Here is a 9,941-nt window from a genome sequence, read left to right on the forward strand (position 1 = left end):
CCACCGGCCCTCAATCTTTCCCAGCATCAGAGTCTTTTCCAATAAGTCAGGTCTTCACATCAGGTGGCCAAAGTATTGGAGCTTCAGCTTCAGCATCAGTCCTTTCAATAAATATTCAAGGCTGATTTCCTTTCTAATTGACTGGTTGATCTCCATGCCATCCAAGGGACTCTCAAGTCGTCTCTAACACCACAGTTCAAAAGCATCAATTCTTCAGTTCTCAGCCTTCTTTATGGTCCAACTCTCACATTCATACATGACTACTAGAAAAACCATAGCTTTGACTAGATGGACCTTTGTCGGCAAAGTAATGTCTCTGCTTTTGAATACGCTGTCTAGGTTCATCATAGCTTTTCTTCCAAGTAGCAAGCATCTTTTAATTTCATAGCTGCAGTCACCATCGGCAGTGATTTTGGAGACCAAGAAAATAAAGTCTCTCACTCTTTCCATTTTTTCCCCATCTGTTTGCCATGAGGTGATGTGACCTGGTGCCACAATCTTAGTTTTTGAATGTTGAGTTTTAAGTCAGCTTTTTCACTCTCCTATTTCACCTTCATCAAGAGGTTCTTTAATTTCTCTTCACTTTCTTCCATTAGAGTGGTGTCATCTGCATATCTGAGGTTATTGATATTTCTCCCAGCAGTCTTGATTCCAGCTTGTGCTTCATTCATCCTAGCATTTCACGTGATGTACTCTGCATAGAAGTTAAATAAGCAGGGTGACAATATATACAGCCTTGACCTACACCATTCCCAGTTTGGAATCAGTTCATTGTTCATGTCCAGTTCTAACTGTTGCTTCTTGACCTGTGTACAGGTTTCTCAGGAGGTAGGTAAGGTGGTCTGGTATTCCCATCTCCTTAAGAATTTTCCACAGTTTGTTATGATCCACACAGTCAAAGACTTTAGCATAGTCAGTGAAGCAGAAGTAGATGTTTTTCTGGAATTCTCTTGATTATTCAATGATCCAACAGATGTTGGCAATTTGATCTCTGGTTCCTCTTCCTTTTCCAAATCCAGCTTATACATCTGGAAGTTCTCGGTTCACATACTGTTGAAACATATCTTGAAGAATTTTGAGCATTACCTTGCTAGCCCATGAAATAAATGCAATTGTGTGGTACATATATCCAGATCTAGGTCTAGAAATCCCAGCCAAGATCCAGCTATTCTATCCATTGGCAGGGAAGTCAGTAACAGCCAAATGAATTGAAAGTTGTAAAATCCACATTGCTGGCTTGAAAAGTGTTCATTGAAATATGTAGAGAGGAAAGAGCTCAGGTCAACCTTAATAGTCACTATTTAAATCTCTCATTATATAGATGAAGAAATTAAAGCCCATAGTTAACAGAGCATCAGAGGCAGCATGAGAATTCTGAACTCCTGGGTGTGCCTTGCCCAGGACCTCTCCTCCCATAATGCTGGAAAGGCAGGACATGCCAAGGGATGTAATCTCAGTGCAACCTCAGCCCCAGCACCATTCTTGCTGCCTGCCCCTGAAACCCCAGGAAAAAACTGAACCAGTTGGGAAATAATTTGCTCAGAGAACATCGACTGCACTAAAATTTTAGCCACCCCTGCCATGGCAGGCACATCCATGTGTGTTTCTTCTGAATCCCAAGCCCAAAGGGATTGTCACAAATTGCATCTATTAGAACCTTATCTCATTTTAGCAACAGAATGCAGAAGAGGTTTTAGATCATGCAGCCTCGAAATGAGCAAGCTGCTATTTCTGCTTGAATTGGTAGCTAGTTCTCAAGTTAATCCCCAAGTGGCCTACTGTTCTGTTTCATGCATTTTCTCCAGAAGACTCCTTTTAAATGTAAATATAGTGGCTCAGACGGTAAAGAATCTGCCTGCAACGCTGGAGATCTGGGTTTGATCCTTGAGTCAGGAAGATTCCCTGGAGAAAGGAATGGCAACACACTCCAGTATTCTTGCCTAGAGAATTCTATGGACAGAGGAATCTGGTGGGCTACAGTTCCAGAGGATCGCAAAGAGTCAGACACAACTGAGGAACTAACACTTTCACTTTCATGCTACTTTCTGAGGGCACCTCCATAAACCATTTGGGACTTCCCTTGTGGCTCAGACAGTAAAGAATCTGCCTGCAATGCAGGAGACCTGGTTTCGACCCCTGGGTCCAGAAGATCCCCTGAAGAAAGGAATCATTAACACTCAAGCATGTTTCAAGCATTTAGTTTCTAAATTGCAGTTGGTGCAATTTAGAGAACAGAACAGATCCACGAACTTGGGTGAGCAATCCCAGAAATTCCAGACTTTCTGGTTGGAGAGTATCGGAGGTTGCTTCCTGCTCCTCCTCAGCATCAGGGGAGTGGGGCAGGGCTTGTGGTATTCTCAGTGGCAGAGTAATGCCATTCATCAATCATCATTATGATTGTAATATTCATACATGTCATTGTGTGTAGCTTTCATCCATTCCTTTTCAATGCTGGATAATATTCCATTGTATGCATGCAGCACAATTTATTTATTCACGTCTCTGTTAACAACCACTGAGCCAATCATGGACTCAAACACAGGCAGCCTGCCTCCCAGTCAGTGCTCAAACTATGATGCTATGGCCCCATAGTAACTGGACAAAGAAGTCTGAGACATTTTTAGGGATAAAAGACCTAAATATGAAAGGCAAAACTCTAAGTCTTTTCTCAGTGAATATAGGACAATATTTTTGTGCTCTTATAGTAGGGAGGGAGACACTTAGGAACTAAGCTGTTAGAAACATTGTGTATTGTTCATACATGTTTCCTGGTACACTTGTGCACACATCTCTCTGGGTATAGCTCCCCAGAAGGTTGCCCTGAGTGATAAGGTAAGATCTTTAACTGTAGTTTTCCAAGATATTCACAACATTTTATGTTCCCTCCAGCATGAGTTTAGAATTTCCTCTGCTCCACATTTCACCAACATGTGGTATTGCAATGCTTTATTTTAGCTATACCGGTGAGTTTGTAATGCTATTCCATAGTGGTTTTATTTTCCATTTCCTTGATGACTAATGAAGCTAAGCACATTCTCACATATTTATTGGCTATTTGTATTTGTTTTTTATGAAAAGTGGGTTGAAATTCTTTGCTGATTTTTCTTTTGAATTGTTTACCTTTTCTTATTGATTTGTCATCGTTTATGTATTCTGGATACTAACCTTTTGTAAATGATCATTCTTAATCTTTCCCACCCCCTAGTTGGTCTTTTCACTTTCTTGTTGATGTGTTTTGTTGAACGGAAGTCTTTAGTTTAATAGTTGATTAGTTGAATGGATCAGTCTTTCCTTGAGAGTTAGAGATTTTGGAGTATAAGAAATCCCTCCCTACTATAAGAGCACAAAAATATTGTCCTATATTCACTGAGAAAAGACTTAGAGTTTTGCCTTTCATATTTAGGTCTTTTATCCCTAAAAATGTCTCAGACCTCTTTGTCCAGTTACTATGGGGCCATAGCATCATAGTTTGAGCACTGACTGGGAGGCAGGCTGCCTGTGTTTGAGTCCATGATTGGCTCAGTTACTCACTAGCTGTGTGACTCTGAGAAGCTGCTTAATTTCTCTGTGCCTCTGTTCAGCCAGCTGTAATAGTACCCACCTTATCTAGTTTTTATGAGACTTAAATGAGCTAATAAATGTAAAAGAGGTTAGAATGAAGAAGGCCTGGCACATACTCAATGCTTTATGGAAGTGGTCCCCAACGTTTTTATGGGCCTCCCTTGTGGCTCAGCTGATAAAGAATCCACCTGCAATACGGGAAACCTGGGTCCAATCCCTGGGTTGGGAAGATCCCCTGGAGAAGGGAAAGGCTACCCACTCCAGCATTCTGGCCTGGAGAATTCCATGGGCTGTATAGTCCATGGGGTCACAAAGAGTTGGACATGACTGAGCGACTTTCACTTTCACTTTCCAACTTTTTTGGCATCAGGGCCAGTTTTGTGGAAAATAATTTTTCCATGAACTGGGGTGGGGAGGGATAGTTTCAGGATGATTCAAGTGTACTACATTTAGGGTTCATGCTCCTATGAGAATCTAATGCCACCGCTGAGCTGACAGGAGGTAGAGCTCAGGCAATAATGTGAGTGATGGGGAGTAGCTGTAAGTACAGATGAAGCATCACCTGCTGGCCCACCACCCACCTCTTGCTATGTGGCCCAGTTCCCAACAGGCCATGGATCAGAACCAAGTCTGTGACTCAGGAGTTGGGGACCCCCTCTTTATAAGACTCAGTGATATCTTTGTTCTGCTTTTAAAGTTCCTCTTCGAGCTCACTCAGACCCCATGATCAGTTCTTGCTACTCCCCAGCAACAGCTAAGAAACAAGACCCTGTGAGGTTTCACACTGTTGTGATAAATTTGCTGCCAGAAGAGCTTCTTCTCACCGCATGATTTTCCTGCATGTCTCGATATTTATGTGCTTCACTTGCCATCTGCAGGTGCCTCAGCCTCCTACCAAGAGGACGGCCTAGTTCTGTAGACTTCAAGATCAGAGAGACGTGGAATTCATTTCTCCCCAGACATTTCTTATGCTCCCTGTGAAGCAAAATAGCTCTGAAAAGAGAAAGATGTCTCAACTTTTATCAATCTGAAGTGCACATTTGAATTTGGGGGGAGTTCACTCTGCATGATCTGTCAGTGTTTTTTTCCCATCCCTGGGTGGCACCTTTAAGACACCAAAAGTGGCTTCAGGCCGGAAAAGGAGAAGAGCTAATATTTGTTGGAAGAATTCTAAGTGCTTTATATGTGCTATTCATTTAATCCTCCCAATAAGTATGAAAAGAAGATAAGGGATGTGCAGAAATGCTAGAAGAACTAGTATTTAGAACAAGGTCTTTCTGGCATCAGTGTGAGAAGGTTTTATATTGTATAGCCTCCCACAGAGCCAGTGTCAGATAGAATTATTCAGAAGAATCAATCTTGCCGTATTGAATGTTCTACTTTTTTTTTTTTTTTTTTAATTCTGTCACCTCATCTGCCTCCCTGGTCACTTATCCTGGAGCCAGCTTTTGGTTGTACTTAATGCACAAGCTGGTCTCCCAGCAAAGTCAGTACCTAAATGTGAGAGCTTACCACACAACTCAGACTGGATTTAGTATCTAAGGTCTCCCTTTCCAAATTGTGTGCTAGTGGATGCCCCTGCATTCTCTCTCCTAGGACTGGCAACATACAAAATTCCTTTTCTTGCACAGATATATTGATGAATATAGGTCAGTTCAAATGGGTTTGTGTGCACATACATGTGTAAGTAAGGACATAAGTATAACAGCAATGACTTGATTAATATGAATGTTTGATCATTTGATCATTATATACCGTTGTCTATGTGTTTGCGTATGTGTGTGTATATGTGACACATACAATTAAAAGTGAACAATCAAGATGTGCACTTAATAACATTTCACATAACCTAACTAACTGGTACTAACTAATGAGAATATTTCTGCTGAACTCCACTTTTTTTCTTTTTTTTAATTGAAGTACAGTTTATTTACAATATTGTGCTAGTTTCAAGTGTATAGCAAAGTGATTCAGCAATATATTATACATACATACATATATACATATATATTCTTTTTCAGGTTCTTTCCCTTTATGCTGCTGCTGCTGCTAAGTCGCTTCAGTCGTGTCCGACTCTGTGCGACCCCATAGACGGCAGCCCACCAGGCTCCACCGTCCCTGGGATTCTCCAGGCAAGAATACTGGAGTGGGTTGCCATTTCCTTCTCCAGTGCATGAAAGGGAAAAGTGAAAGTGAAGCCGCTCAGTCGTGTCCGACTCTCAGCGACCCCATGGACTGTAGCCTACCAGGCTCCTCTGTCCATGGGATTTTCCAGGCAAGAGTACTGGAGTGGGGTGCCATTGCCTTCTCCGCTTTCCCTTTATAGGTTAGTACAAAATATCAAATACAATTTCCAGTGTTATATAGTAGGTCCTCACTGGTTATTTTATTTATAGTAGTGTATATATGTTAATCTCAATCTCCCAATTTATCCCTCCCCTACTGAATTCCACTTTTAAAAGAATGCAAGTAACCAAAACACTTCCTGCCGTTTTCAAGAATTCACTCCAATGAGTACGTTCCAAGTTGTGTCTTTAAACAACTCTCCAGGCTCAATATTCTCTGGCACTGTGGCCTTGGCTCTGGGGTAGGCAGATCCCAGACTACATCACACAAGTCTGGCACACGTAAGAAAATCTTCAACAAATGTTTGTTGTATAAACACTTGAAAGAATGAATTGGATTCATTGACATGCAGCCCAACCATCTTTCCATGGCTAGCTCCAGCCCATGCCATTGATTCCTAGAAATAAGAATTAATGCCCCAAGTTTAGAGAAGCCAAGTCATCAGGTTCAGTCTTACAATCTAATTCAGACTCAATTAGGCAGAAAAGTCAACTCAGTCACTTCAGAAATTATTTAAGTAGCAGGAGTTAAGATTGAAATTTTTCTGTACAACTCTTAACATGGGGCTTCACATGTAGCTGACATTTGATAATTATTAACTGATGACCCTTCAGAAATCTAGATAATTCTACTAACTAAATCCCTCCTTTGCTGAGTCTATTGATTAGCCAAGGTAAACATTCACAGACACACATGTGCACTCTCCATTCTGCCTCCACTTCTGTCCTTGGCTTTCCCATCTCCAGTTGGGAGCTGGTTGCTAAGGGATCAGGTCTAATTCTTAGAAACTGAGCAAATCCCTTCTCTCCAAACCATGTGAGTTTGTTTTTCTTCTTGAGAGCTTGGCAAAACTTACATTCCCACTGTGCCCCTTACACAAGAAGCTGTTTCTTGCTGCAGGAACACCATAGCTTCAGCAGAGAGGGCACCAGATTGTGATGGCCTCGTGCCTCAGACCACCCCTTCTGGCCTCTTGCAGTATGCCTTCAGAAGACACTCAAGCAACCTCAGAAGGTAATCAGGAAAGACATGGTACTTGGATGAGGAGAAAACATATGTGCCTATACTCACTGAATTGTTCTACAGGTTTTACATACCTGGAAGGGCACTGCTAAGAAAGGTATCTGGGCATGTAATGGCAGGTCAATCCAAGCATGATACAATCACTTCTGCAACTGCCACAAGGCAAGAAGTGGACAGTAAAATAAGATATGGCTTAGGCTTTAGGGCCATGTTATAAACTGAACTGAGACCCTCACAAAATTCATATGTTGAAATTCTAACTCTTAGTACTTCCGAGTATGACCATATTTGAAGACAAAGTCTGGAAAGAGGTAATTAAGGTAAATTAACGGCAAAAGGAGAAGTGGATGAGATAGTTAGACAGCATCACTGACTCAATGGACATGAATCTGAGCAAAGTCCGGGAGATAGTGAAAGACAGGGTAGCCTGGCATGCTGCAGTGCATGGGGTCACAAGGATTCTGAACAACAACAATGAGGTCATGTGGGTGGGACCTAATCCAATCTGAAATGTGTCCTTTTAAGAAGAGAACAGGACACTTACATACACAGAGAAAGGACCATGTGATGACACATGGAGAAGTAGGCCATCTACAACAAAGAGAGGTCTCAGAAGAAAGCAACCCTGCTGACACCTTGATCTTGGACTTCAAACCTCCAGAATCGTGAGAAAATAAAATTCTGCTGTTTAAGCCACTTGGTCTGTGGTACTTTGCTATGGCAGTCTGGGTCAACTGATGCAGGCAACAAAGAGTCTAGGATTAACTGTGGCCACCAGCACCATAAATGGACCCCAGAGGCAAAGATTCATAATTAGTAAAGAATAGAAAGTGATTAGAGGAACAGGTACCATGTTCTTTGTTAATTGAGAAGTTTCCCAATATCTCTAGATCAGCTTTAGACTGCTGGATCACAAAACATCTAAAGCTTAGACAGCTTAGCAGCTCAAGCACCTACCACGGATACACTCATAAAGCTGGGGGTCAACCATATGGGCTGAGGTCACCTGGGCAGCACTTCTCCTGGTCTCTCCTAAGGTCACTGTCAAGGCTGCAATCATCTGCAGCTGGACCGGGAAAGGATGCTAGAAGATGGCCTTGTTCACATGTCTGGCAACTGGAGTTGGTTATTGGCTGCAGGATGTGGGTTGTCACAATCCAGTAGGCAGAGAAGAGCTGCTTTCCATGGTGGTCTGGCAAAAGCAATCCAGAAGGGCAAAATCAGAAACATTAAGGTTCTTTGAGGCCTAGATTTAGAAGTCTCACAATGTCGGTTGAAACACATTCACTTGGTCAAAGTAAATCACAGGTTCTGATTCAATGGGAGGAGAATTAAACCCACTTCTGGATGAGAGATGCAGTAAAGTTCCAGTGCAAAGGTGTATGTGCACAGGACAGAAGGTATAGCTGTAGCCATCTTTACAGACCTGTTCTTCCACTCCCTTTGGGCTGACTATCAGGATCATTTCTCTGATTATAAGGCAGGTGAAAGCTCTATGCCAGGCATTTAAAAGAACAGGTGCCAGACCCATGTGTGTGAGTGTGTCTCAAGGACCAGGAGACTGGTCATCCATCCGTCCATTCTGCAAATACAAATGAAAATTAACTCTATGCCCAAGTCCCAGGAATGCAAAGATGAAAATGACATAACATCCAGCAAGGATATCAAACTAGTCAACCCTAAAGGAAATCAACTCCAAATATTCATTGGAAGGACAGATGCTGAAGCTGAAGCTTCAATACTATGGCCACCTGATGCAAAGAGCTGACTCATTGGAAAAGATCCTGATGCTGGGAAAGATTGAGGGATGAGGAAAAGGGGGCGACAGAGGATGAGATGGTTGGATGGCATCACTGGCTCAATGGACATGAATTTGAGCAAACTCCTGGTGATAGTGAAGGACACGGAAGCCTAGCATGCTGTAGTCTATGGGGTTGCAAAGAGTGAGACACAACTTAATGACTAAACAACAACAGCCAGTTCATAGAGATACAAATAAGTGGATCAAAGCAGATTTGCATACAAAGTAGTCAATACTGTGTGCTGTCTCCTCCTAGGAAAGAGAAGACCAAGAAAGAGTGCATAAAGGATGTGACTCTTGCCTTAAGTTCAGACAGATAAGGGGCCTGCTAGGTAAATTAGGTAAGAGGATAAAGGTTTGGAAGAGAGAAAATTCTTGAATAGGAGGTCATATTCATGTAATGGTAAGGTAGGGAGGAGACTTCTCTGCCATGACAAAGAGCCTGATTTTTCTCTGTAGGCTACAGGGAAACATTACAGATACTCAGATTTTGGTTTGTTATACTCATACTTGCAATTTGGAAAAAATGTGCAGGGTTTCTAGGGCAAGGGGACCAGTGAAGGGGGACTTTTCATTTAAGTCATTGTGATTACAAACAACAGAATGCAACTCTGACCAACAGAAGCAGAAAGAGAATTTATAAAAGGATTTGGAGAATCTCACAGGGTTGAGGGGACTAGAGAACCAGGCTTGTAATCCCAAAAAAAGGGACAGCTGCAGGAAGTGTGAAGATAAGACCTTCTCAACTCTCTGCCTCCTACTGCACATGGCTGCTGTCTACACAAGGATTCTAGCCATTCCTCCCATTTTGTCAATTTCCAGGCTTTGGAAGAGAAATTCCAGTTGACTGAGTTAATGTTGTATGCTACTGCCTGACTGTGCCAAGGCTTGAAAGAGAACCCCCAGGATTACTCAGAGAGGTCTGGAGTGGGAGGCTTGGTATCCACACTTTTGCTCCACAAGACAGAGGGATAATTCCCCAGAAGGAATCCAAGGTGCTCTTAGGAAGAGGAATGAACGTTCGGCAGCCTCAAATCAACTATATCCATTATAGGGTCATTCTAAGAGCCTGGGTGAGTGACATCAAGTCCCACCTGCTTCACTGGGACAGAGGATGTCCAGAGCAAGAGAATAAGCACCAAAGCTGCAGGTGACCAGGACTTTAATTCAGTCCAACCTAGACGCTGTGGTCCCAACTCTAGCACTTTCC

Source organism: Giraffa tippelskirchi, chromosome 4 (genome assembly GCF_054371585.1).
Source record: "Giraffa tippelskirchi isolate mGirTip1 chromosome 4, T2T-mGirTip1v1.2.pri, whole genome shotgun sequence".
Lineage (NCBI taxonomy): Eukaryota > Metazoa > Chordata > Mammalia > Artiodactyla > Giraffidae > Giraffa > Giraffa tippelskirchi.